We start from the raw sequence: 26,005 nt of genomic DNA, 5'->3' as shown, positions 1-26,005 counted from the left end.
TGATACCAAATATAAGACTAGAGAGACTTGAGAGATTTAGTTTTTGAGAGAATTTTTTAAATCAATAAGAGAGGTGTTCTTATATTCTTCAAGTCTTTGATCTTATAGTATATAGCTTTGGGGTTCTCATTTTGGAAATGTTCACGAGAAAACGACCAACGGATGAGTTGTTTGGTGGAAACTTTACTCTCCACAACTACATCAAATCAGCGTTGCCAGAGCGAGTGTTGGACATTGCAGATGAATCAATTTTGGCAATGGTCTTAGAGTTGGTTTCCCTGCTGCTGAATGTTTGACGCTGGTTTTGGAGGTGGGACTTCGCTGTTCTGAAGAATCTCCGACGAACCGATTGGCAGTGAGTGAAACTACAAAGGAGTTAATCTCAATGAGAGAGAGATTTTTTAAAGCAAGGACAGCCAGACGTTGAAGTGATTATGGTTTAATTTCTTCTACAAACCTATTCTGTGGCCTCTAAATTAATCGTTTTCATAGTGTGTGGTTTCCCCTTTTATGTACTCATATGCTTGCAGAATCTTGTTATTGAATGCTTGGTATTTACGGCAAGGGAAAAGGAGGACCTGTGAAAAAGTCAAAAGTTAAAAATGTTTGAAACTAAAGATTATTAAAAAGTCTGAATTTACTCTACATTAAAATTTCAATTTGTTCCAACCTTCAATATAACTTAGTAGATTGCATTATCACTGCTGTTAGTTAATCAGTTCTGTACACTATAACTATAAGCCTCCATGTAATCAATATACAAACGTACCGGCCTGATGTATAGGGGTGCTTATTGTGATATACTCGATGCAGGCCAAACACTATTAATGATGACTAAATTGAATTATAAATTTATGACTAAATTTGATTTGGTTGAATTAAACATTTCCTTGTTGGAGATGATAAGAATATAAAAGAGAAGCAAAGAAGAGGACATGTATTGAGTTATGTTTTAAGCTCAGGCTTAGGCCTGGGCATTTTAACCGAATCCGAAACCCGAACCCGAACCGAAATAAGCAGTTTGGTTCGGATTCGGATAGTACTAAATACCCAATCGGATTTAGTTTCTTTGAAATTCGGATATCCGATCGGGTTCGGGTATTACCTGATACCCGAAGTAGATCCGAATTAACCCGAAATAAATATAAAAATGCATCTAGGTGGGTTTGAACCTAGTACCTTAGGCATTTACTATTGCATCATAGACCATTTTGCCACCTTAGTTTTATGGCATAGTATAAAAACGTTACTTATTTATATATATAGATATATAATTATGTATTCTAAAATTGATATTTTTTCCTTTCTCAATCAACAGAACCCATAATCGTTTTATTTTTTTACTACCCAGATCAAATTTTACTAGAAACATGACAAGCAGATCTAAAAAAAAAATAGTTTGTGGGGTTTGAAGAGTGAGTGAGGTTGGAAGATAAATATGAATAATATCATATAATTTGCTATAGATATTAGATTTGGTAGGGAATTTGAAGGATTTAATTTTTGAAGTAGTAGTCATGGATAAACAAATTTAGGGTTTTTGGCTGAAAAAGAGAGAAATGAAAAAGAAGAAAACAAAAAGAGGAAGAGAGAAAGTATATTTTTTTTTCTTTTTTTCTTTTTTTCACGAAAAAAAAAGATTTATGACTTCGGGTAACCCGATATTACCCGAACCCAAAAACATCCGATCCGAACCCGATCCGATATTAGAAAATACCCGATCGGGTTTTATATCTGTACATCCGAAAATCCGAAAACCCGAACATCCGAATCTAAATCCGATCGGATACCCGAATGCCCAGGCCTACTCAGGCTTTTTCTCTGAATGGAGAATCACAGTGCAGAGAGTTTGACTTCTTGAGTAGAAGGTAGATAAACTACGAAGGTGCTATCAGTTGAAAAGGAGCCTGGATTGAAACATGTTGCTCCCCCAATTCTACAAAACGCTTGCTGTAACACCCGTGAACCAATTTTTGGTAATTTGGTAAGGGTGTCGATCGACACCTTCTAGTGAGGCATCGATCGACACCAGCTGTGGCCGGTTTGGTCGGTTCAATTTTAATTGTCCGGTTTGCGTGGTTGGTTTAGGGAATCCCTAAAATCGAGTTTTAGAGGTAGAAAACAACCTAGGGTCGTGTTATTTTGTGTTATTCGCCGTTTTTGAGAGAAAATCAAAAGAGAGAGTGTTCTTGAGCTTTTGGGAAGAGATTGAGAGATTCCTTGCTGTTCTTGGGAGATCTAAGGCTGGGAAGGTGTTAGAAGCTTGCTAGGAGTGAGGGAATTCGTTCTTGTTGGTCAGAATCTTCTTGAAAGAGGTGAGTGCATGACCATGGCTTATCTAAGCTAAGATCTCTAGATTCTATGTGATTTGGAGCTTATGTGGTTGTTTCTGTGAGTTCTCTATGGTATTTCGTCACTGTCTGGACTGGGTTTGGCTTCTGGGAGTGCATGGAGCGGATTGGAGAAGATTGGAGGCGAGATTCAGAGTTTCGGATAGAGGGAAATCGCTGCTCGGCATCGGTGTCGGTCGACACCAGTTGGGGTGTCGGTCGACACCAACGCGAGGACGGCTCGGGACTTTGGCGAGTGTCGATCGATGCCATGTGGAGGTGTCGGTCGACACAAACTAGGGTTTTCGGGAGTGTCGGGCAGGGTGTCGGTCGACACCAGTTTGGTGTCGGTCGACACCAGTTTGGTGTCGGTCGACACCAGATAGTCAGTGTCGGTCGACACCCCTCTTCCAGTCACGATGGATGTTGCATGCTTTGTTTATTGCCTGGTTTGTTTTTATTGATTGTTGGTTGTGGCATGTAGAGATCTTATTGCTTGTGTGTATAGCCCAGTAGATGGGAAGATTGCCTCACTGAGTGTTTATCAAATACTCATGCATCTCAATTTGTGTTTGTGGTGCAGGTAAAGGCAAAGTGTGATCGTGGAATCAAGGCAATGAAGAGGAGGATGTTCTAGGGACTCGGTTGGATGTTGTCTGGCATTGTTAGGTTGCTAGAGTTGAGTCTTAGAGCATTGTTAGGATTGTTGGTTATTTGATTTATGCTGTTTGGATTTAATACTGGATATTGGTTATTTGGTTATTGGATTATTGGTTTATCGGTTATTTATTGGTATGTTATTCCGCTGTTGGTTGTGAATGTTGTTAGGTGACTAGTGGGTATGGGACCACTAGTTGTAGTTTATTTATATATTTATATTATTTATTATTTATTAAAAAAAAAAAAAAAGTCGGTCGTTTCACTTGCTCACTCTTGTCACCTAATACTATCTGTTTCAAAACAACAACAACAACAATCAGCCTTTTCGTGCTACCAAACTAGGTGGAATAATACAATCTTTATAATAAGAAGGTTTTAAGAGAGTATACCGTATGAGGAGTTGGATATAGTTGTAGACAGTGATAGTTCCAAATGATGGGTTGAACCAAGAGAGGTAGAGGACATAGATGGCTCTGATGAATTAATGTGGAGACAAGCTGAACCAACACAATTTCACAAGTTTTCAGATTATTGGAAGAAACTGTAAAATCAAAAGTTGTGTTGGTGCGGGATTTAGCACCCACGACATACCGATATAAACCAAAGGTAAACGAATAAACTCTGCACATCAACTAAACCGAGGGACCCCCTTTTTGGCCAGCTAAACGGGCCTATTAGCAGAAGCCCGACGAAGTCACTCGACCGACCTCCGAGACCGCCTCCAAAACCTGATCTCATCATCAGAAGAGGAAACTTACCATATATTCAATCCGAGATTTAAGGAAAGTAGATATATTTTGTAATCTAAGACAAAGTATAAATAAAGGAAGACCTATTCCTTGAAAAGCCATCCTTTAATTAATACAAGAACCCTAATTCTTCTTTGTTCTTGAGAAAACCCTATCTTCTTCTTCAAGAAATCATAATCCCTCTTTATTTTCTAGCTTTAATCCACTGTTTTAGAGAGAGATCTTAAGTGAATTTGTTCTCCACTCAAACAAATTCATTGTGTGAATTCTAGATTCAACAATTGGCGCCGTCTGTGGGGACACTTACACAAAGTTCTACGTTTTTCTCTCTACCACAAAAACTAAAACAAACCAGAAGATCAAGTTCAACTATCCGAACCGCCACCTTGCAAGGCGAATTCCCGGAAGCTCCCGACGAACCAGAAGACAAAAAATCTATCTACGGATTGCCCCGAACAGTAGCTTTCCATGGAACCCGATTTCGTTTCAATCCGAGCTCTCTTCTGAAAGATATCGCAGTTTCTCTGCAACATACTCTATCCTTTAAATAAAGATCCGTCTGTTTGCGACCAGCCAGCCTCGGGATCGATTTCCCGGATGAGTAAAACGAATCAGGTTGTACATAGCCTGTCTATGGATTGCCCTGAATAAAGGTCGGACATGAAGTAGACGAACAGTGAGAGCTTGGCCGAATGGTAGAATTTGGTAGGCAAAATAGAGGGAGTGTCGGACATTGTCCGGTAAGAGACAGACGAAGCGTCCATATCAGGGCTTGATTAGACGGTGATCATGGAATCCAAGGGAATTAGTCCACGAAGGACTAAGAAATAGGAGGGGGAGAACAAGTCGTAGAGAGACTTGGGACAGAAAAAGTCGTGGAAATTGTCAAATGTCCGAGAAAGTGAAGGTTTCTCGAGTCCAAAGGAACCGCAATACGGTTTTGGACTAGGTGTATTGACTAGAGTCAGTACAAAATGATGCAGAACCCATGGAGAAGTGTTAAAAGTTGGGAATGTGATCCAACGATAGTCAAGATTCGAGGACGAATCAGTCCTAAGTAGGGGAGAAATGTAACGACCCGGAACCTCGGTAGGGGAGAGTCGAGAAATCCGAGTCGAGATATCGAGGATTCTCTCGAGGATTCTCTCGAGGATTCTCTCGAGGATTCTCTCGAGGATTCTCTCGAGGATTCTATCGAGGATTCTATCGAGGATTCTCTCGAGGATTCTATCGAGGATTGTATCGAGAGTTGCCGGTACTTAATACCGAGAGTTACCGAGAACTAGTGTCGAGAGTTACCGATAGCTAGTGCCGAGAGTTGCCGATACTCAGTATCGAGAAGTGCCGACAACGGTACGATACTTAGTGCCGAGGAGTGTCGATATCGGTACGTTCGGGAAGGACGATAGGTCCGACAGTAAAGGACAAGGAAATAGAGAGTCAATACGGATGGCTCGACCGAGAGAGTCGGTATTGGGAGTGTTACTCGAATGGCTAAGTACAGATGGTCGGTGATAAAAGGATCCATGGGCTAGTTATCGGCCCAGTCATGATCCGCGAGATTTGTCTCGGTTGGCTACCGACGAAAAAGGGAAGTATTGCGTGTTATCGATAAATGGAAATTATCGGGTAAGTAACGCGGAAATGGAAAGAGTTGATCAGACCGGTTAATGGGCTATACTTAGACGGGCCAAAATCCCGCGAAGGTTAGACCGACTTAGAGAAAAGGGAAGATCCCGAAAGATAAGGAAATCTTGTGATAAGGCTTATCGCTTTAGGAAAGGATAGGGCGGTTTACTCGACCCTATATAAGGGATTCTCGAGAGACTAGAGGGGGGATCGGCTATTAGCGCCGCAAAAGGAGAGAATAAGGTCCTCTAGGGTTTTCATGCGCGGATACACGCTCAAGGAGTGCTGCAGTGAGATTCCTGAAGAGTTAATGGAAGAAGAAGAGTTCGAGAGAGTTATCAAAGGGATCAGAGAGAACGATCGAGATTTACCGAAGGAATCCGAGAGAGCAATCGGTAAATTGGTCTATGGAAGGGAGAGATCGAGTGACGGATCGAGAAGGGGTCGATCGTGATCGGTGAAGGACGGTCTAGAGCCGATAGGGAGATCGGATAGTTTCTATAGTGATATGGTATCGGACGAGTATCGGTGGTGATACTGGACGAGTATCGGTGGTGATACTAGACGAGTATCGGTGGTGATACTGGATCAGTATCGGAGACGATACAAGACGAGTATCAGAGTCGATAGCAATGCGGTACCAAGACGAGCACGATAGCGGTACCGTGATGGGAATGATACCGATAGGTGCGACATGAAGGACGCTAGCGATAGCGATGGGTACACGGTACGAGGATGACACGATGGGTGGTACGAGGATGACACGATAGGTGGTATGAGCAAGGATCGATAATGGACGGCAAGGTCTTGGAGTACACCGGGACTTGACGCAATGGATTGACGGAGCAGTCTTTCCGTGGCTGGACGGATTCAAGTATTCCAGCCCACATTTTATTGTCTCTTGGTTACTTTGGGGATGGTTGGCTGTGTGACTAAGGAACAATAAAGGGTGGTCCAATATGGTGAGCATTGACGGACGAGTACTTGGCAGGAGCGGTAGCTGGATCGAAGGAGCCGCGGTGCGGTTGAAGGATATGTGCGATCTAGAGGCTGCGAATTGATAAGGTACATATTGAGGTAAGATGTGTACTTAGTATGTGCGAATATATGATTGATGGATCGAATTGTGATTAGCCATGGTTAGCTGTTGAATGATGTTAAGTGAATAAGGTGAAAGTTAGTAGGCCCTAGAAAATTTTTTAATAGCCATGTACGGTTATGTATGGGACTTTAGGGTCGGGGTCTTACATTTGGTATCAGAGTGGAGTTGATTCTAGGATGAGTTTTCGATGGGAAAAGAGAAGAGTCTAGAACGGTTAGACGCCTAAGTAACTTGGAAGGAATGAAAGAATCGGTAGTGGTACTTGGTTCGATAGGACTAAGTTTAGAACTGAATGGTTATGGGTAATATGATGGGGGAAGACTAGCTATTCGGAGACAGGAAATCCGAAGATGGATTACTAGCTAGTCGAGTATAAGCTCGGATATGGACAATCCGACAAGAATAAGTAAGTTAAACGGAGAAGGATAATCCGCAAAAGAAAGACTGGCTTGTCAAGTTGGCAATCCGACTCGGACGGTCATAGTAGATTCAGACATGGGAAACATCCGGTAAGAAAAGATAGATGATCGGATGGGATTGTAAAGGGGGTAATGAAAGCCAGTCATGGGTAGATGGAATTTTAAGGACTATTCACTGGTCGGAGAGTATTGAGTTGTTGGGTATGAGTGACCGAAAGGAAAGGTCTCACTCGCAATGGGTGGTGTGCGGTGATGGATGGCCGTACACCTAGCAGTGAACGGTAACGGTACGAACGTGGTACATGGCATGGTACGTACACGGTACGAGAGTGGTGCGGCAATCAGTGCCGAGAAGAACCGAGAGTGGCGCGGCAATTAGTATCGAGAAGTACCGGGAACGGTACGGTACCAAGTGCCGATAGTGGTACGGTACCGAGTGTCGATAGGCGTTGATATCGGTACGGTACCGAGTTCCAATTTGGCACCGATAGTGGTACGGTACCAAGTGTCGATAGGCACTGATAGCGGTAGGGTACCAAATGCCGATAGGTGTCGAGGGCGGTACGACATTTAGTGCCGAGAAGTGCCGATAGTGGTACAGATGTAAATGCCGAGAGTGCCGAGAAATCAGTACCGAGAGCGAGTGCCGAGGAATACCGGTAATCAGTTCCGTGGAATACCGGTTACCAGTGCCGAGAAATGCCGATACTTGGTATCGAGGAATGTCGATAAATGCCGATGCCTAGTGTCAAAGAATGCCGATAGAAATGCGTATTCAGTGCCGATGGAGATGCGGTACTAGGAATGATCGACTGACCAATTGCGGTACGATCGTCGAACAGCATCGGGATGGAATTCGCACGATCTCAGGTCGGTAATCGGATAATAAGTCGTACAGACGATGGTGTAGCAAGACACTGACCATGGGCTCGTTAGACTAAGGGGATCCGAATGGAGATGAGAAGTTTGAGACTACCGAAGTAGTGAGCAGATGTTGAATTGAAGAAACGGAATCCTTAGCTGCTGAGTTGATACAGGCATGTAAGTTTCTGGAAGAAACGGGATGTTTGGTGTTTGGTCTTAGTGACAGTCAGAGTGACAGGCCGAGTAATAGAGAACAGTGAAGTGACTAGTAAGAATGGACGGTGAAGTAGGTTTTGGACAGGAGCTGTTGGAACCGCGGGTGGTCGGACGGTTCGGCCAAGGTAAGGAATAAGGGACCGGCGGATAAGACGAGAATAATGCGATCAAAGTCATGGGCAATTGTCGGCCAAAACTCGGAAATTTGTGAAGGCTAGATCGGTCACGAAAATGGAAACTCGGGAAAAATGGTATCTCGCGGGAAAAAGGGAACCCAAGGATGATGGGTTTAGTGACGAAAAGGGAACTTATGGTGTGCTGAGGCTCTTGCGGGAGTACCGCGCGGATGGACGGAAGTCCTAAGATTCTTGCGGGAATTTCAAGCGAAGGCACCATAAACCCTAAAGGCTTTTGCGAGAGCACCGCACTAAAAGAAGCTAGAACCGCGAAACATTGGATCGAGTTTCCTAGGAACCGTGGCCGATAATCTAAGGGTCCTAGTCGAGAGTGATTGAGGGCGAATGGAAAGCCTTAGTGAAATTCCGAGTAGGCAGAGTATTGCCGAGATATGTTGCCGAGTAGGCAGAGTATTGCCGAGATATATTGCCGAGTACGACTAGGAAGCGTCTCGGATTGGGAATAAGAATTCCTTAGTGAGCTTGATGGAAATGGAGACCGGCAAGATTGACGGGATTTGAAGCAAGTGTCGCGGACCTCGGATAATAAACGGACGGTACGCGATCTAGTAAACGGTCGGTACACGATCCAGTAAACGGATGGTGCATGATGACCCATGACCGATAGTACGGTAGCTAACGGATAGCTAGTACTGTTGGGGTATGGTGGTTAAGGATAGGTAGTACAGTTGCGGTATGTTAGTAAGTCACAGGCTGATAAGAGAGCGAATGTTAGTCAGGTGCAGCGGTCAGTACAACGGCTGATGATAGTGGTGCTGTCATCGTACGTCAGCGGTACGGAGGCCGACAATGATAAGTACGCTGGCGAGTAGGACGGCCAAGGGTGACCGGTACTCTAGCTCGTACCATGGGTAATGATGGTTGGTATGGAAGTGGCCGGTAGGACTGGTCACTCGTACACATACGTTGGGTAGCCAACTTTGGAGCTAAGAGTAGCTGCCGAATAAATTTAACCTTGGAAGGCTGAATCGGAATTCATAGGTTTACTAGAAATTACTAAGGACAAGTGATTCTAGAAGCAAGCTTAAGAAGCCATTAGAGGAGATGGAAATTCCTTAGGTGAAAAGCCTAAGCGAATGAGGGAGGGGAAACACAAAGTGGGGGAGACTTTGCGAGAGTAGTATTGATCACGATGCATAGATGGAAAATCTCACATCGATGGAGAGGATTGGTTAGATTGTTCTCTAGTAATAGGTTTGGTTAGCTTGTCTTTTATGGTTATGGTTTCTATTGCAATATGAATGGTGGTTGGTCTAAGCGATTTAGGCAACTCACCCATGGTTATGGTTCCTATTGCAATATTGAATGGTGGTTGGTCTAAGCGATTTAGACAACTCACCCATGGTTATGGTTTCTATTGCAATATTGAATGGTGGTTAGTCTAAGCGATTTAGACAACTCACCCATGGTTATGGTTTCTATTGCAATATGGATGGTGGTTGGTCTAAGCAATTTAGACAACTCACCCATGGGAATGGTTAGATTCTTGCGAGAATCATATGGAACGTCTTGATGAGTTATCCACGAAGGATATCATCTCGACGATATGGAAAGATTAGTTATCCATGAAGGATATCATCTTGATGGAATCGAATGATTAGTTCCATGTGAATTGGATAATCATCGAAGGGGTGTACTTGGGCAATTGCATTTTGCCAAGTGATAGGGTGAAATCGATCGCGGAGACTTGCGAAGTCACCGGACGATAAAACTTGGGCAATTGCATTTTTGCCAAGTGATAGGGTGAAATCGATCGCGGAGACTTGTGAAGTCCCGGACGATAATGTTAAGACCTTGGAGGAACCAAGGCAGGATATTGCTAAGACCTTGACAGAGTCAGGGCGCGGCAATGAATCATGTGTAATGATGGACTAGAAGAGATAGTAGGAAAAGTAATGAGAATCAAGGAAGGTTCAAATTTATGTTAGGATCAAGGAAGATCCAGAAGTTCTTGAAGGATTCAAGATTATGGGTAAGAAACATTGGGTCTTTGGGAATAGGACAATGCTAAAGTCTCTAGAATATGAGGAAAGGATAAGTAAACTCGAGAGGGGTTTTAATTTGGCCATGGAATAGTCGGAAGCGCTACAAGATTAGCGAGCATGGATGACCGCGGATGGTCGAAATGATGCATGTTTTGATGAATAAAGGTCGGACATGAAGTAGACGAACAGTGAGAGCTTGGCCGAATGGTAGAATTCGGTAGGCAAAATAGAGGGAGTGTCGGACATTGTCCGGTAAGAGACAGACGAAGCGTCCATATCAGGTCTTGATTAGACGGTGATCATGGAATCCAAGGGAATTAGTCCACGAAGGACTAAGAAATAGGAGGGGGAGAACAAGTCGTAGAGAGACTTGGGACAGAAAAAGTCGTGGAAATTGTCAAATGTCCGAGAAAGTGAAGGTTTCTCGAGTCCAAAGGAACCGCAATACGGTTTTGGACCAGGTGTATTGACTAGAGTCAGTACAAAATGATGCACAACCCATGGAGAAGTGTTAAAAGTTGGGAATGTGATCCAACGATAGTCAAGATTCGAGGACGAATCAGTCCTAAGTAGGGGAGAAATGTAACGACCCGGAACCTCGGTAGGGGAGAGTCGAGAAATCCGAGTCGAGATATCGAGGATTCTCTCGAGGATTCTCTCGAGGATTCTCTCGAGGATTCTCTCGAGGATTCTATCGAGGATTGTATCGAGGATTGTATTGAGGATTCTCTCAAGGATTCTATCGAGGATTGTATCGAGAGTTGCCGGTACTTCGTACCGAGAGTTACCGAGAACTAGTGTCGAGAGTTACCGATAGCTAGTGCCGAGAGTTGCTGATACTCAGTATCGAGAAGTGCCGACAACGGTACGATACTTAGTGCCGAGGAGTGTCGATATCGGTACGTTCGGGAAGGACGATAGGTCCGACAGTAAAGGACGAGGAAATACAGAGTCAATACGGATGGCTCGACCGAGAGAGTCGGTATTGGGAGTGTTACTCGAATGGCTAAGTACAGATGGTCGGTGATAAAAGGATCCATGGGCTAGTTATCGGCCCAGTCATGATCCGCGAGATTTGTCTCGGATGGCTACCGACGAAAAAGGGAAGTATTGCGTGTTATCGATAAATGGAAATTATCGGGTAAGTAACGCGAAAATGGAAAGAGTTGATCAGACCGGTTAATGGGCTATACTTAGACGGGCCGAAATCCTGCGAAGGTTAGACCGACTTAGAGAAAAGGGAAGATCCCGAAAGATAAGGAAATCTTGTGATAAGGCTTATCGCTTTAGGAAAGGATAGGGCCGTTTACTCGACCCTATATAAGGGATTCTCGAGAGACTAGAGGGGGGATCGGCTATTAGCGCCGCAAAAGGAGAGAATAAGGTCCTCTAGGGTTTTCATGCACGGATACACGCTCAAGGAGTGCCGCAATGAGATTCCTGAAGAGTTAATGGAAGAAGAAGAGTCCGAGAGAGTTATCAAAGGGATCAGAGAGAACGATCGAGATTTACCGAAGGAATCCGAGAGAGCAATCGGTAAATTGGTCTATGGAAGGGAGAGATCGAGTGACGGATTGAGAAGGGGTCGATCGTGATCGGTGAAAGACGGTCTAGAGCCGATAGGGAGATCGGATAAATTCTATAGCGATATGGTATCGGACGAGTATCGGTGGTGATACTGGACGAGTATCGGTGGTGATACTGGATCAGTATCGGAGACGATACAAGAAGAGTATCGGAGTCGATAGCGATGCGGTACCAAGACGAGCACGATAGCGGTACCGTGATGGGAATGATACCGATAGGTGCGACACGAAGGACGCTAGCGATAGCGATGGGTACACGGTACGAGGATGACACGATGGGTGGTACGAGGATGACACGATAGGTGGTACGAGCAAGGATCGATAATGGACGGAAAGGTCTTGGAGTACACCGGGACTTCACGCAATGGATTGACGGAGCAGTCTTTCCGTGGCTGGGCGGAATCAAGTATTCCAGCCCACCTTTTATTGTCTCTTGGTTACTTTGGGGATGGTTGGCTGTGTGACTAAGGAACAATAAAGGGTGGTCCAATATGGTGAGCATTGACGGACGAGTACTTGGCAGGAGCGGTAGCTGGATCGAAGGAGCCGCGGTGCGGTTGAAGGATATGTGCGATCTAGAGGTTGCGAATTGATAAGGTACATATTGAGGTAAGATGTGTACTTAGTATGTGCGAATATATGATTGATGGATCGAATTGTGATTAGCCATGGTTAGCTGTTGAATGATGTTAAGTGAATAAGGTGAAAGTTAGTAGGCCCTAGAAAATTTTTTAATAGCCATGTACGGTTATGTATGGGACTTTAGGGTCGGGGTCTTACATTTGGTATCAGAGCAGAGTTGATTCTAGGACAAGTTTTCAATGGGAAAAGAGAAGAGTCTAGAACGGTTAGACGCCTAAGTACCTTGGAAGGAATGAAAGAATCGGTAGTGGTACTTGGTTCAATAGGACTAAGTTTAGAACTGAATGGTTATGGGTAATATGATGGGGGAAGACTAGCTATTCGGAGACAGGAAATCCGAAGATGGATTACTAGCTAGTCGAGTATAAGCTCGGATATGGACAATCCGACAAGGATAAGTAAGTTAAACGGAGAAGGGTAATCCGCAAAAGAAAGACTGGCTTGTCAAGTTGGCAATCCGACTCGGACGGTCATAGTAGATTCAGACATGGGAAACATCCGGTAAGAAAAGATAGATGATCGGATGGGATTGTAAAGGGGGTAATGAAAGCCAGTCATGGGTAGATGGAATTTCAAAGACTATTCAGTGGTCGAAGAGTATTGAGTTGTTGGGTATGAGTGACCGAAAGGAAAGGTCTCACTCGCAATGGGTGGTGTGCGGTGATGGATGGCCGTACACCTAGCAGTGAACGGTAACGGTACGAACGCGGTACATGGCATGGCACGTACACGGTACGAGAGTGGTGCGGCAATCAGTGCCGAGAAGAACCGAGAGTGGTGCGGCAATCAGTATCAAGAAGTACCGGGAACGGTACGGTACCGAGTGCCGATAGTGGTACGGTACCGAGTGTCGATAGGCGTTGATAGCAGTACGGTACCAAGTTCCGATTTGGCACCGATAGTGGTACGGTACCAAGTGTCGATAGGCACCAATAGCGGTACGGTACCAAATGCCGATAGGTGTCGAGGGCGGTACGACATTTAGTGCTGAGAAGTGCCGATAGCGGTACAGATGTAAATGCAAAGAGTGCCGAGAAATCAGTACCGAGAGCGAGTGCCGAGGAATACCGGTAATCAGTTCCGTGGAATACCGGTTACCAGTGCCGAGAAATGCCGATACTTGGTATTGAGGAATGTCGATAAATGCCGATGCCTAGTGTCAAAGAATGCCGATAGAAATGCGTATTCAGTGCCGATGTAGATGTGGTACTAGGAATGATCGACTGACCAATTGCGGTACGATCGTCGAACAGCATCGGGACGGAATTCGCACTATCTCAGGTCGGTAATCGGATAATAAGTCGTACAGACGATGGTGCAGCAAGACACTGACCATGGGCTCGTTAGAGTAAGGGGATCCGAATGGAGATGAGAAGTTTGAGACTACCGAAGTAGTGAGCAGATGTTGAATTGAAGAAACGGAATCCTTAGCTGCTGAGTTGATACAGGCATGTAAGTTTCTGGAAGAAACGGGAAGTTTGGTGTTTGGTCTTAGTGACAGTCAGAGTGACAGGCCGAGTAATAGAGAACAGTGAAGTGACTAGTAAGAATGGACGGTGAAGTAGGTTTTGGACAGGAGCTGTCGGAACCGCGGGTGGTCGGACGGTTTGGCCAAGGTAAGGAATAAGGGACCGGCGGATAAGACGAGAATAATGCGGTCAAAGTCATGGGCAATTTTTGGTCAAAACTCGGAAATTTGTGAAGGCTAGATCGGCTCACGAAAATGGAAACTCGGGAAAAATGGTATCTCGCGGGAAAAAGGGAACCCAAGGAGGATGGGTTTAGTGACGAAAAGGGAACTTATGGTGTGCTGAGGCTCTTGCGGGAGTACCGCGCGGATGGACGGAAGTCCTAAGATTCTTGCGGGAATTTCAAGCGAAGGCACCATAAACCCTAAAGGCTTTTGCGAGAGCACCGCACAAAAAGAAGCTAGAACCGCGAAACATTGGATCGAGTTTCCTAGGAACCGTGGCCGATAATCTAAGTGTCCTAGTCGAGAGTGATTGAGGGCGAATGGAAAGCCTTAGTGAAATTCCGAGTAGGCAGAATATTGCCGAGATATGTTGCCGAGTAGGCAGAGTATTGCCGAGATATATTGCCGAGTACGACTAGGAAGCGTCTCGGATTGGGAATAAGAATTCCTTAGTGAGCTTGATGGAAATGGAGACCGGCAAGATTGACGGGATATGAAGCAAGTGTCGCGGACCTCGGACAATAAACGGACGGTATGCGATCTAGTAAACAGTCGGTACGCAATCCAGTAAACGGATGGTGCATGATGACCCATGACCAATAGTACGGTAGCTAACGGATAGCTAGTACTGTTGGGGTACGGTGGTTAAGGATAGGTAGTACAGTTGCAGTATGTTAGTAAGTCACAGGCTGATAAGAGAGCGAATGTTAGTCAGGTGCAGCGGTCAGTACAACGGCTGATGACAGTGGTGCTGTCATCGTACGTCAGCCGGTACGGAGGCCGACAATGATAGGTACGCTGGTGAGTAGGACGGCCAAGGGTGACCGGTACTCTAGCTCGTACCATGGGTAATGATGGTTGGTATGGAAGTGGCCGGTAGGACTGGTCACTCGTACACATACGTTGGGTAGCCAACTTTGGAGCTAAGAGTAGCTGCTGAATAAATTTAACCTTGGAAGGCTGAATCGGAATTCATAGGTTTACTAGAAATTACTAAGGACAAGTGATTCTAGAAGCAAGCTTAAGAAGTCATTAGAGGAGATGGAAATTCCTTAGGTGAAAAGCCTAAGTGAATGAGGGAGGGGAAACGCAAAGTGGGGGAGACTTTGCGAGAGTAGTATTGATTACGATGCGTAGATGGAAAATCTCACATCGATGGAGAGGATTGGTTAGATTGTTCTCTAGTAATAGGTTTAGTTAGCTTGTCTTTTATGGTTATGGTTTCTATTGCAATATGAATGGTGGTTGGTCTAAGCGATTTAGACAACTCACCCATGGTTATGGTTTCTATTGCAATATTGAATGGTGGTTAGTCTAAGCGATTTAGACAACTCACCCATGGTTATGGTTTCTATTGCAATATGGATGGTGGTTGGTCTAAGCAATTTAGACAACTCACCCATGGGAATGGTTAGATTCTTGCGAGAATCATATGGAACGTCTTGATGAGTTATCCACGAAGGATATCATCTCGACGATATGGAAAGATTAGTTATCCACGAAGGATATCATCTTGATGGAATCGAATGATTAGTTCCATGTGAATTGGATAATCATCGAAGGGGTGTACTTGGGCAATTGCATTTTGCCAAGTGATAGGGTGAAATCGATCGCGGAGACTTGCGAAGTCACCGGACGATAAAACTTGGGCAATTGCATTTTTGCCAAGTGATAGGGTGAAATCGATCGCGGAGACTTGTGAAGTCCCGGACGATAATGTTAAGACCTTGGAGGAACCAAGGCAGGATATTGCTAAGACCTTGACAGAGTCAGGGTGCGGCAATGAATCATGTGTAATGATGGACTAGAAGAGATAGTAGGAAAAGTAATGAGAATCAAGGAAGGTTCAAATTTATGTTAGGATCAAGGAAGATCCAGAAGTTCTTGAAGGATTCAAGATTATGGGTAAGAAACATTGGGTCTTTGGGAATAGGACAATGCTAAAGTCTCTAGAATATGAGGAAAGGATAAGTAAACTCGAGAGGGGTTTTAATTTGGCCATGGAATAGTCGGAAGCGCTACAAGGTTAGCGAGCATGGATGACCGCGGATGGTCGAAATGTTGCATGTTTTGATGAATAAAGGTCGGACATGAAGTAGACGAACAGTGAGAGCTTGGCCGAATGGTAGAATTCGGTAGGCAAAATAGAGGGAGTGTCGGACATTGTCCGGTAAGAGACAGACGAAGCGTCCATATCAGGTCTTGATTAGACGGTGATCATGGAATCCAAGGGAATTAGTCCACGAAGGACTAAGAAATAGGAGGGGGAGAACAAGTCGTAGAGAGACTTGGGACAGAAAGAGTCGTGGAAATTGTCAAATGTCCGAGAAAGTGAAGGTTTCTCGAGTCCAAAGGAACCGCGATACGGTTTTGGACCAGGTGTATTGACTAGAGTCAGTACAAAATGATGCAGAACCCATGGAGAAGTGTTAAAAGTTGGGAATGTGATCCAACGATAGTTAGGATTCAAGGACGAATCAGTCCTAAGTAGGGAAGAAATGTAACGACCTGGAACCTCGGTAGGGGAGAGTCGAGATATCGAGGATTCTCTCGAGGATTCTCTCGAGGATTCTCTCGAGGATTCTCTCGAGGATTCTCTCGAGGATTCTCTCGAGGATTCTCTCGAGGATTGTATCGAGGATTGTATCGAGGATTCTCTCGAGGATTCTATCGAGGATTGTATCGAGAGTTGCCGGTACTTAGTCCCGAGAGTTACCAAGAACTAGTGTCGAGAGTTACCGATAGCTAGTGCCGAGAGTTGCCGATACTCAGTATCGAGAAGTGCCGACAACGGTACGATACTTAGTGCCGAGGAGTGTCGATATCGGTACGTTCGGGAAGGACGATAGGTCCGACAGTAAAGGACGAGGAAATAGAGAGTCAATACGGATGGCTCGACCGAGAGAGTCGATATTGGGAGTGTTACTCGAATGGCTAAGTACAGATGGTCGGTGATAAAAGGATCCATGGGCTAGTTATTGGCCCAGTCATGATCCGCGAGATTTGTCTCGGATGGCTACCGACGAAAAAGGGAAGTATTGCGTGTTATCGATAAATGGAAATTATCGGGTAAGTAATGCGGAAATGGAAAGAGTTGATCAGACCGGTTAATGGGCTATACTTAGACGGGCCGAAACCCCGCAAAGGTTAGACCGACTTAGAGAAAAGGGAAGATCCCAAAAGATAAGGAAATCTTGTGATAAGGCTTATCGCTTTAGGAAAGGATAGGGCGGTTTACTCGACCCTATATAAGGGATTCTCGAGAGACTAGAGGGGGATCGGCTATTAGCGCCGCAAAATGAGAGAATAAGGTCCTCTAGGGTTTTCATGCGCGGATACATGCTCAAGGAGTGCCGCAATGAGATTCCTGAAGAGTTAATGGAAGAAGAAGAGTCCGAGAGAGTTATCAAAGGGATCAGAGAGAACGATCAAGATTTACCGAAGGAATCCGAGAGAGCAATCGGTAAATTGGTCTATGGAAGGGAGAGATCGAGTGACGGATCGAGAAGGGGTCGATCGTGATCGGTGAAGGACGGTCTAGAGCCGATAGGGAGATCGGATAGTTTCTATAGCGATATGGTATCGGACGAGTATCGGTGGTGATACTGGACGAGTATCGGTGGTGATACTGGATCAGTATCGGAGACGATACAAGAAGAGTGTCGGAGTCGATAGCGATGCGGTACCAAGACGAGCACGATAACGGTACCATGATGGGAATGATACTGATAGGTGCGACACGAAGGACGCTTGCGATAGCGATGGGTACACGGTACGAGGATGACACGATGGGTGGTACGAGGATGACACGATAGGTGGTACGAGCAAGGATCGATAATGGACGGCAAGGTCTTGGAGTACACCGGGACTTGACACAATGGATTGACGGAGCAGTCTTTCCGTGGCTGGACGGAATCAAGTATTCCAGCCCACCTTTTATTGTCTCTTGGTCACTTAGGGGATGGTTGGCTGTGTGACTAAGGAACAATAAAGGGTGGTCCAATATGGTGAGCATTGACGGACGAGTACTTGGCAGGAGCGGTAGCTGGATCGAAGGAGCCGCGGTGCGGTTGAAGGATATGTGCGATCTAGAGGCTGTGAATTGATAAGGTACATATTGAGGTAAGATGTGTACTTAGTATGTGCGAATATATGATTGATGGATCGAATTGTGATTAGCCATGGTTTGCTGTTGAATGATGTTAAGTGAATAAGGTGAAAGTTAGTAGGCCCTAGAAAATTTTTTAATAGCCATGTACGGGACTTTAGGGTCGGGGTCTTACATTTATCCTCCCAGAAAAGCTGATCTCAACTCAGTCCGAAGTGTCTACCGAAAGTTATCACCCTACTTCCGAACTGACACATCCTGCTCGAAAATCCTAACTATCAGCTCGTCATCACGAATTGGAGAGTAGTTTGCCGCCGATCTAGAAAAAACCAAAAATCGGTATTCATATGAAACTGAATCCCCGAGGCTTAGCTTTCTAACAAGATCGACCACCCTCAATCGGTGCTCTATATCTCAACTTATGACCAGTTATCTTGCATCAGATGCAGCCTGTTCGCAATTGTCAGATCCTCTTACATCATGACCTTATTCCCAGCGATCCATATACAATCTGTAGTCGATCTGCATATCAGTTTGAAGCCCCGAGTCTCATCTCTCTTATGAGACTGACCTCGCCTGGAGCTGAGCTGTCTCAAAGAATTTATCACCGATTTTCCTCAACTGTGTCAGAACTCTATCGACTGTCGATCTAGAAAGAACTGGGGGTTTCGTACTGCATATACATCTGAAACCCCGAGTCTTATGTCTCTAAAGAGATCGACCTCGCCTCAATCCGAGCTGTTTCAAGAAATATATCACAAAATTCCCTCAACTGGTGTGATCTATCGTAATCCTAAAATCGCAGATCTGACCTTTCAAGAGAATTGACTTCGGAAGCATTTTTCTATCGTTCTAGAACGAACCATTCGCCGATCTACATATCAAATTGAAGCCCTGAAGCTTATCTTTCTAACAAAACAAACTTGGAGTTTTTTGGCTATTCCTCGCGAAAGATATCACCGTATTTCTGGAACAGGAACATTCAGCCCGAAACCAAAAAAAAAAAGGGGGGGGAGGCTAGAAGATCGACCTTGTTTCAGCCTCGTAATTCATGAGAAAGCTATCGCTACATCATAAGCGTCATTATCTCAAGACGCTTGGACGAACAATGGACAAAACAGTCACAACCAACGGTAAATTAATCGATACCTTTCTACTCTTCTTTGGAAATTATTTTCAGCTCTCAACAGCTCACTACAGCTTATCAATGAGATTTTTGTAACTCATCCCAAAAAGCGGAGCCATGCCTTGCAAAAAGGACTAGTTACGAACTCGTTAGTTCTTACAAAAAAAAAAAAAAGCCGAGCCATGCCTCGCCAAAAAAAAAAAAACAAAAAAAAAAACCGAGCCATGCCTCGTATAAACTCAGTTCGGGACTCCGAACTCATTAGTGCAAAAAGCCGGGCTCCATGCTTGCAAGTCAAAGATCAACATTTCTTTGAACGGACATGTTTAGCTCATCTTCGGACAACTTCTCAGGTCGTCCTTCAGACAACTGACTTCTCAGTTCGTCCTCGTCCTTCAGACAACTGTTCCGTTTGTCTTCGGACAGCTTCTCAGTTCGTCCTTCAGACAACTGACTTCTCAGTTCGTCCTTCAAACAACTGACTTCTCAGTTCGTCCTTCAGACAACTGTTCAATTCATCTTCGGACAGCTTCTCAGTTCGTCTTTCAGACAACTGACTTCTCAGTTCGTCTTTCAGACAACTGACTTCTCAGTTCGTCCTCCAGACAACTGACTTCTCAGTTCGTCCTCCAGACAACTGACTTCTCAGTTCGTCCTCCAGACAACTGACTTCTCAGTTCGTCCTTCAGACAACTTTTCAGTTTGTCTTTGGACAACTTCTCAGTTCATCCTTCAGACAAATGTTCAGTTCGTCTTTGGACAACTTCTTAGTTCGTCCTTCGGGCACTTTGAGTCTTAGTTCGTCCTACGGACAACTTTTCAGTTCGTCCTTCAGATAACTTTTCAGTTCGTCTTTGGACAACTTCTCAGTTTGTCCTCCAGACAACTGACTTCTTAGTTCGTCCTTCAGGCAACTTGAGTCTTAGTTCGTCCTACGGACAACTTTTCAGTTTGTCCTTCAGATAACTTTTCAGTTCGTCTTTGGACAACTTCTCAGTTCGTCCTTCAGACAACTTTTCAGTTCATTTTTGGACAACTTCTCAGTTTGTCCTTCGGACAACTTTTTAGTTCATCCTCGGAAAACTTCTCAGTGTTAGGTCATCCTCTGACGCCTCGGTTCTAGGCCATCTTCAGACGCCTCAGTGTTAGGTCATCCTCTGACGCCTCAGTTTTAGGTCATCTTCAGACGCCTCAGTTTCAAGTCATCCTCAGGCAACTTAGATTCAGTCTGTCTTCAAATGGCTTCAGCTTTAGTTCGTCCGCACAGCTTCAGCTTCAATTCGTCTTCAGATAACTTAGATTCAGTTCGTCTTCAGTTAGCTTCAGTTTTAGTTTTTCTTCAGACAGCTCCATTTTCAATCCGTCTTCAGACAGTTTCAGTTTCAGTTCGTCATCAGACAACTTCAGATTCAGCTCGTATTCAGATAATTCAGTTTCAGTTTGTCTTCAGATAAGTTCAGTTTCAGCTCATCTACATACAGCTTCGATTTCAGTTCATCATCAAATAGCTTCAGTTCTGTTTGAATCTTTGTGAGTCATACAGAATCTTTCGACATCCTGGCCAGATGCTCGACTTGCATCAAACCGCAAAAAGGGGAATAAGCCAAGCCCAGTGTCTCGGTCCTCTCAAACTTTTAAAAGGGGAATAAGCCGAGCCCAGTATCTCGCTTCCCTCAAACTTTTAAAAGGGGAATAAGCCGAGCCCAGTATCTCGCTCCCCTCAAACTTTTAATCGAGGAATAAGCCGAACCCAGAGTTTTTATTTCGCACCTCAAACTCTTAATCGAGAGATAAGCCGAACCCAGAAAATTCTTTTTGAATTGTTTCGCAAGTTCCGGTTTGGACGGATATGTAAGCCGAACCCAGAGTTTTAAATTTCGCCGTCCGACTTCTGAACTGGAACAAAGGAGGTAAGCCGAAGCCCCGTACTTCGCCCTCCGCCAAAGCGCATGTACGCTTGGGTTAAATTACCAAATAAGGATTACTTGGTGTAAGCCGGGAGACGTCCCGCCTCGGGTAGAATTCCGAATAGAGTGAAAACTTTATTTCTTGCAAAAGCAATTCGTCCAAACAAGACAACTTCTCAGTATGTCTTCAGATAACTTCTCAGTTCGTCTTCGGAAAACTTTTTAGTTCTTCCTTCAGACAACTTCTCAGTTCATCTTCGGAAAACTTCTCAGTTCTTCATTCATACAACTTTTCAGTTCGTCTTCGGAAAACTTCTCAGTTCTTCATTCATACAACTTTCAGTTCGTCTTCGGAAAACTTTTCAGTTCGTCCTTCAAACAACTTTTCAGTTTATCTTCAGACAACTTTTCAGTTTGTCTTCAGACAACTTCTCAGTTCGTCTTCGGACAACTTTTCAGTTCGTCTTCGGACAAACTTAGTTTCAGGTCGTCTTCTGACGTCTCAGTGTCAGTCTGGAATTGTGAGCTAGCTGGTCAGCAATGAAGAGAGCAACCAACTTACAAAAAGTCATTATGATCTACGACACGTCTCAACTTGGATTAGCAACTGCAACAGTGCGTGATGTGAGCTCGGGATCGAACACGCGTCCAGGAATGCTCGAGCCGGACCCGGCAACCTCTTGGACACCTCTCGGACACTCATATCACCCGCATGACAACTCGGACCAAGAGCTCATCCAGGACTTCAAGACACAAGATCAACCACTTTGTCCAAGCATTCGTCTAAGAAGACCGAGAGATCGACTCCGCCAAGGCAACCATCGGCGAGACCATTCGTACGGCCTTCGTTCTTGCCCAAGGAAAAGAGCGCCAAAGACGTTAGGATCATGACTCGTACTCTTTTTCCTTACTTCGGGTTTTTCCCAAGAGGTTTACCGGAGGAGGTTTTAACGAGGCGACGAGTCCTGACGCACAACATCAGTTCGCGTGCTCGTAATTCAGTTTTCCTAAAGTTTAGATCGAATATTTTTTCCTATAGTTCGGAAACTCGAATGGATAATCGAATCTACCGAACTGGGGGGGGGACTAATTGTTGGTGCGGGATTTAGCACCCACGACATACCGATATAAACCAAAGGTAAACCGAATAAACTCTGCACATCAACTAAACCGAGGGACCTCCTTTTTGGCCAGCTAAACGGGCCTATTAGCAGAAGCCCGACGAAGTCACTCGACCGACCTCCGAGACCGCCTCCAAAACCCGATCTCATCATCAGAAGATGAAACTTACCATATCTTCAATCCGAGATTTAAGGAAAGTAGATATATTTTGTAATCTAAGACAAAGTATAAATAAAGGAAGACCTCTTCCTTGAAAAGTCATCCTTTAATTAATACAAGAACCTAGTTCTTCTTTGTTCTTGAGAAAACCCTATCTTCTTCTTCAAGAAATCATAATCCTTCTTTATTTTCTAGCTTTAATCCACTGTTTTAGAGAGAGATCTTAAGTGAATTTGTTCCCCACTCAAACAAATTCATTGTGTGAATTCTAGATTCAACAAGTTGGAAAATAATGGAGACGAGAATATGTGTTTACGTGCTCAAAGGGGTCTGTAGTTTCTTCTGAGGTAGGGGTTATTAAGCTTGAACGGCTCATCCGGTACAGAAGGTCTTGCCGGAAGAACATAATCTCCTTGTTGTTGAACATTACTCTGCATTTTACAAATATATACAAGATCATTACTGCAGCTTCTGTGTTCTAATAATAGAGAGTTCACACGCAGAATAGAAAACTTTACCTGCAAGGGTTGCTTGAAAATATCGCATTGGGAATAACTTCTCGAAGCTCTTCGGTTAAATACTCTGGTAAACCGCATCTTGGCAAGACTGTCGAGGGACCTGTCAGATATAATGAGTTTTTATTATTCATGTCTCCTCATAGTGAAACCTTGGCTTTATTTAGATGGTGATGGAGATGGTACCTGCGTCATGGGGACCTGGAATGAATAAAAACCTACTATTTGCTTTTAGATTTGGATGGTTTCCAATCATTCTCCCAAGTTTACCAAACTGCTGCCTGAATGAAATGGGTGCATGTAAGAACAGATTTTTAATGACAATTGAGGAGTTCTAGCTAAAATGATCCCTTTACCTAAGACTTGAATAAGAACCAAACGATAAGTTGCATGGGCGAGAACAAAAGTTTCCCATGAAAACAAACAAAGAGGGCACTGTCTGCACACTTTCAAAACGATCAAGAACCGTTTCGAGCTTCCCGAGAACCTTTCATGATTACAGACAACACATTTTGGCAGATTAATCAGTTCTCTTCAAGCATACGAGGAGGCAACATCACTATGATTGATGCAAAAAAATGCAGTAGTTAGTACTCCAACTCACCTCTTCGTCATCCAGCCATATTTCAGACAATATGACAAATGTGTCATCCACCGGTCGTCTGTCTAGGTCGGCAAGCCTAATCTGTGATCAGAGGCAAGAAAACATATTTATTTCTGCTGTGACTAACTCAGGAAATTTACAACTTTGTGAATCCAGAAGAAGAAATGAAAACTCAGGGATTACCATCTCGTGTTTAGTTGGCCTGCCACATCCGAAAAAATCGTTGTCACGATGTATCCTTAGTGTTTTATCCCTGTCCTCTAAAGGAGGAAATCCACAAGCAATCACCTTTACCAAAAACAAGAGAGAAAAAAAAGATCAACAATCAATTAACAGTTGTAGCTCTTATATGAATGTGCAGTTAAGCATATTATAGTTTACCTGAAAGATACCATTGTGCATTTCACCTTGTGCCAAAATGATAGTATTCTTTGTGAAAAATCCTGTGGTTATCTTGTATTTGATTGTCAAAGAAAAAGTAGTCATAAAGCAATTCTTTTGGCTATGCCTTTATAAAAGTCCAGATTTTGCAGAAAAGGATATTGCTTTGGAGAAATTAATCTATACAGAAGCTGAAGGGTCTTCAAGGTAGAAATGTCCATCTTCCAACTGTGATATCAAGCCCATCACCCATTTCTTTCCCATTTCAATTGCTAGAGATTGGATTGAAGATATCTACAAGGAAGAACATGCAACAACAAAACTCCTTAATTCACAAATTCACACACACAAACACATTTGACAAGAAACTAAGTAAGACAAACCTCACGCTTCTTATACTGGAGCATATCAGCATCAAACACTGGCCTAGAAAAAGAATCAGCACGAGAAACTCTCTGAGACAGCAACCTGAATCGTTCCCTGTATATATATATATATGTTTTTGCAGAAGCCTCACCGTGAGCAGGCAAATTACTCTCATGCCTGAAATCAATTATACTTCAATAAGCCATATCAACATTGACATCGATCTCTACAAAGCTAAGGCACTTGAGGGGACATGAATTGGTAGAAAAGGCTTACTCGATGAAACGCTTATTAACAACATCATATCGAAATTTCGGCCCAAGAAAGACGTTTTCTATGACCGCTAAGGAATAAACAGATGTGGTAGTTTCATCTGTTGCCGATTCTTCAATCACGTTTTGAATTGTTTCCACATCGAGTGTAGATGAACCTGCACCATCATTTTTCAAAATCGCAACCTATATGAGAATCTCTACTCGTCGAATACTCTCGATCGGCATATATAATAAAGAGGGAGATCAGGCAATACGCGATTCTTGCTGGAGGCGATTGAGAAGAATTTCGATATCTTCATCGGGGAAGTCTTCAATCATATCTAGGGCATCGGCTTTGAGGCTGTACCTTCTCAATCCGAATTGCTTCTGTATCTCTCTCCTCCTCCTCCTCGTACGCTCTCCCATTCTCGCAGCCTCTCTCGTTTTTTTTTCTTTTTTTTTTGCTATCTTCTGATTCTAAATCTCTGAAACCTTTTTAGGTTTCTTCTGAAAATCTCCAACTCGGCGGGAAAACGAATCTCGTAAGAAATCTCTTGAATTTTCTATAGTATACTAGAATTTGTAGGCAAGCGCGGGATTTTAATTTAAATCTTTTCTATGAATTCTTGAACTCGATAATCATTCAAAGTTTTGAGAGTAAATCTTTATAAATATATGTCATGTGGTAATATTAAGAAAAATAAACGACATTGATGACCACTTCAAAATCTTTTAACATTAAGAGAGTTTATTTCTTATTCATATATTTCATTAAAAACATTTTTAAAGGCTTTGATGTTGATCGATTGTTGATCTAATTGTATATATTATTTATGATTAGATGTTGATACTAACATAACATTATTTCGTATAAATTTGAATATACCGAATCTCATGAATATTGCTTAAAGGTAAAATATAATATCATATCGTTATAACATCTTTACCGAGCTTGCTTTACCCATCAAAATAATTGCAACGTACCATAACGACCAATTCATGAAAGTGCATATCTTATCCCACTTTCAATGATTATATGGCCAAACTGTTACACCCGACTTGGAATCTAATAATGTATGTCATTTATTTTTCTACAAACTCATTCGTTTCACACAATTAATGAGATGTCATAGATTTTAATTTAGTCATGTGTGATTGTGTATGTTTTACTAATTTATTTTCAAACACTTTTAACTTTAATTTTTTCGTCATTATTGATGATGCACTCCTTTTGACATCTACTTTTTTCCACCTTCTATTGGATCACACATAATACATATTAGACTGTAAAATGATTTTCAAGATATATTATAACTATTTTCTCTTTAATTACTATATTTCAATACTTAAATTTGGATTAGAACCATTTGATTCAATTGACGAAACATCAA

The 26,005-nt window shown here is 43.5% G+C and overlaps 1 pseudogene; it reads right to left on the bottom strand.

Moving 5' to 3' along the window:
• Positions 1-1,833: 1,833 nt before the first annotated feature.
• Positions 1,834-25,040, bottom strand: LOC104789104 (DNA polymerase epsilon subunit B-like; annotated as a pseudogene).
• Between the last annotated feature and the right edge of the window lie 965 nt (positions 25,041-26,005).

The sequence above is a fragment of the Camelina sativa genome, chromosome 5, assembly GCF_030686135.1.
Source record: "Camelina sativa cultivar CO46 ecotype springtype chromosome 5, ASM3068613v1".
Classification (NCBI taxonomy): Eukaryota; Viridiplantae; Streptophyta; class Magnoliopsida; order Brassicales; family Brassicaceae; genus Camelina; species Camelina sativa.
The sequence above is the reverse complement of the archived record's forward strand: the minus strand, read 5'-3'. Positions and strand labels throughout refer to the sequence as shown.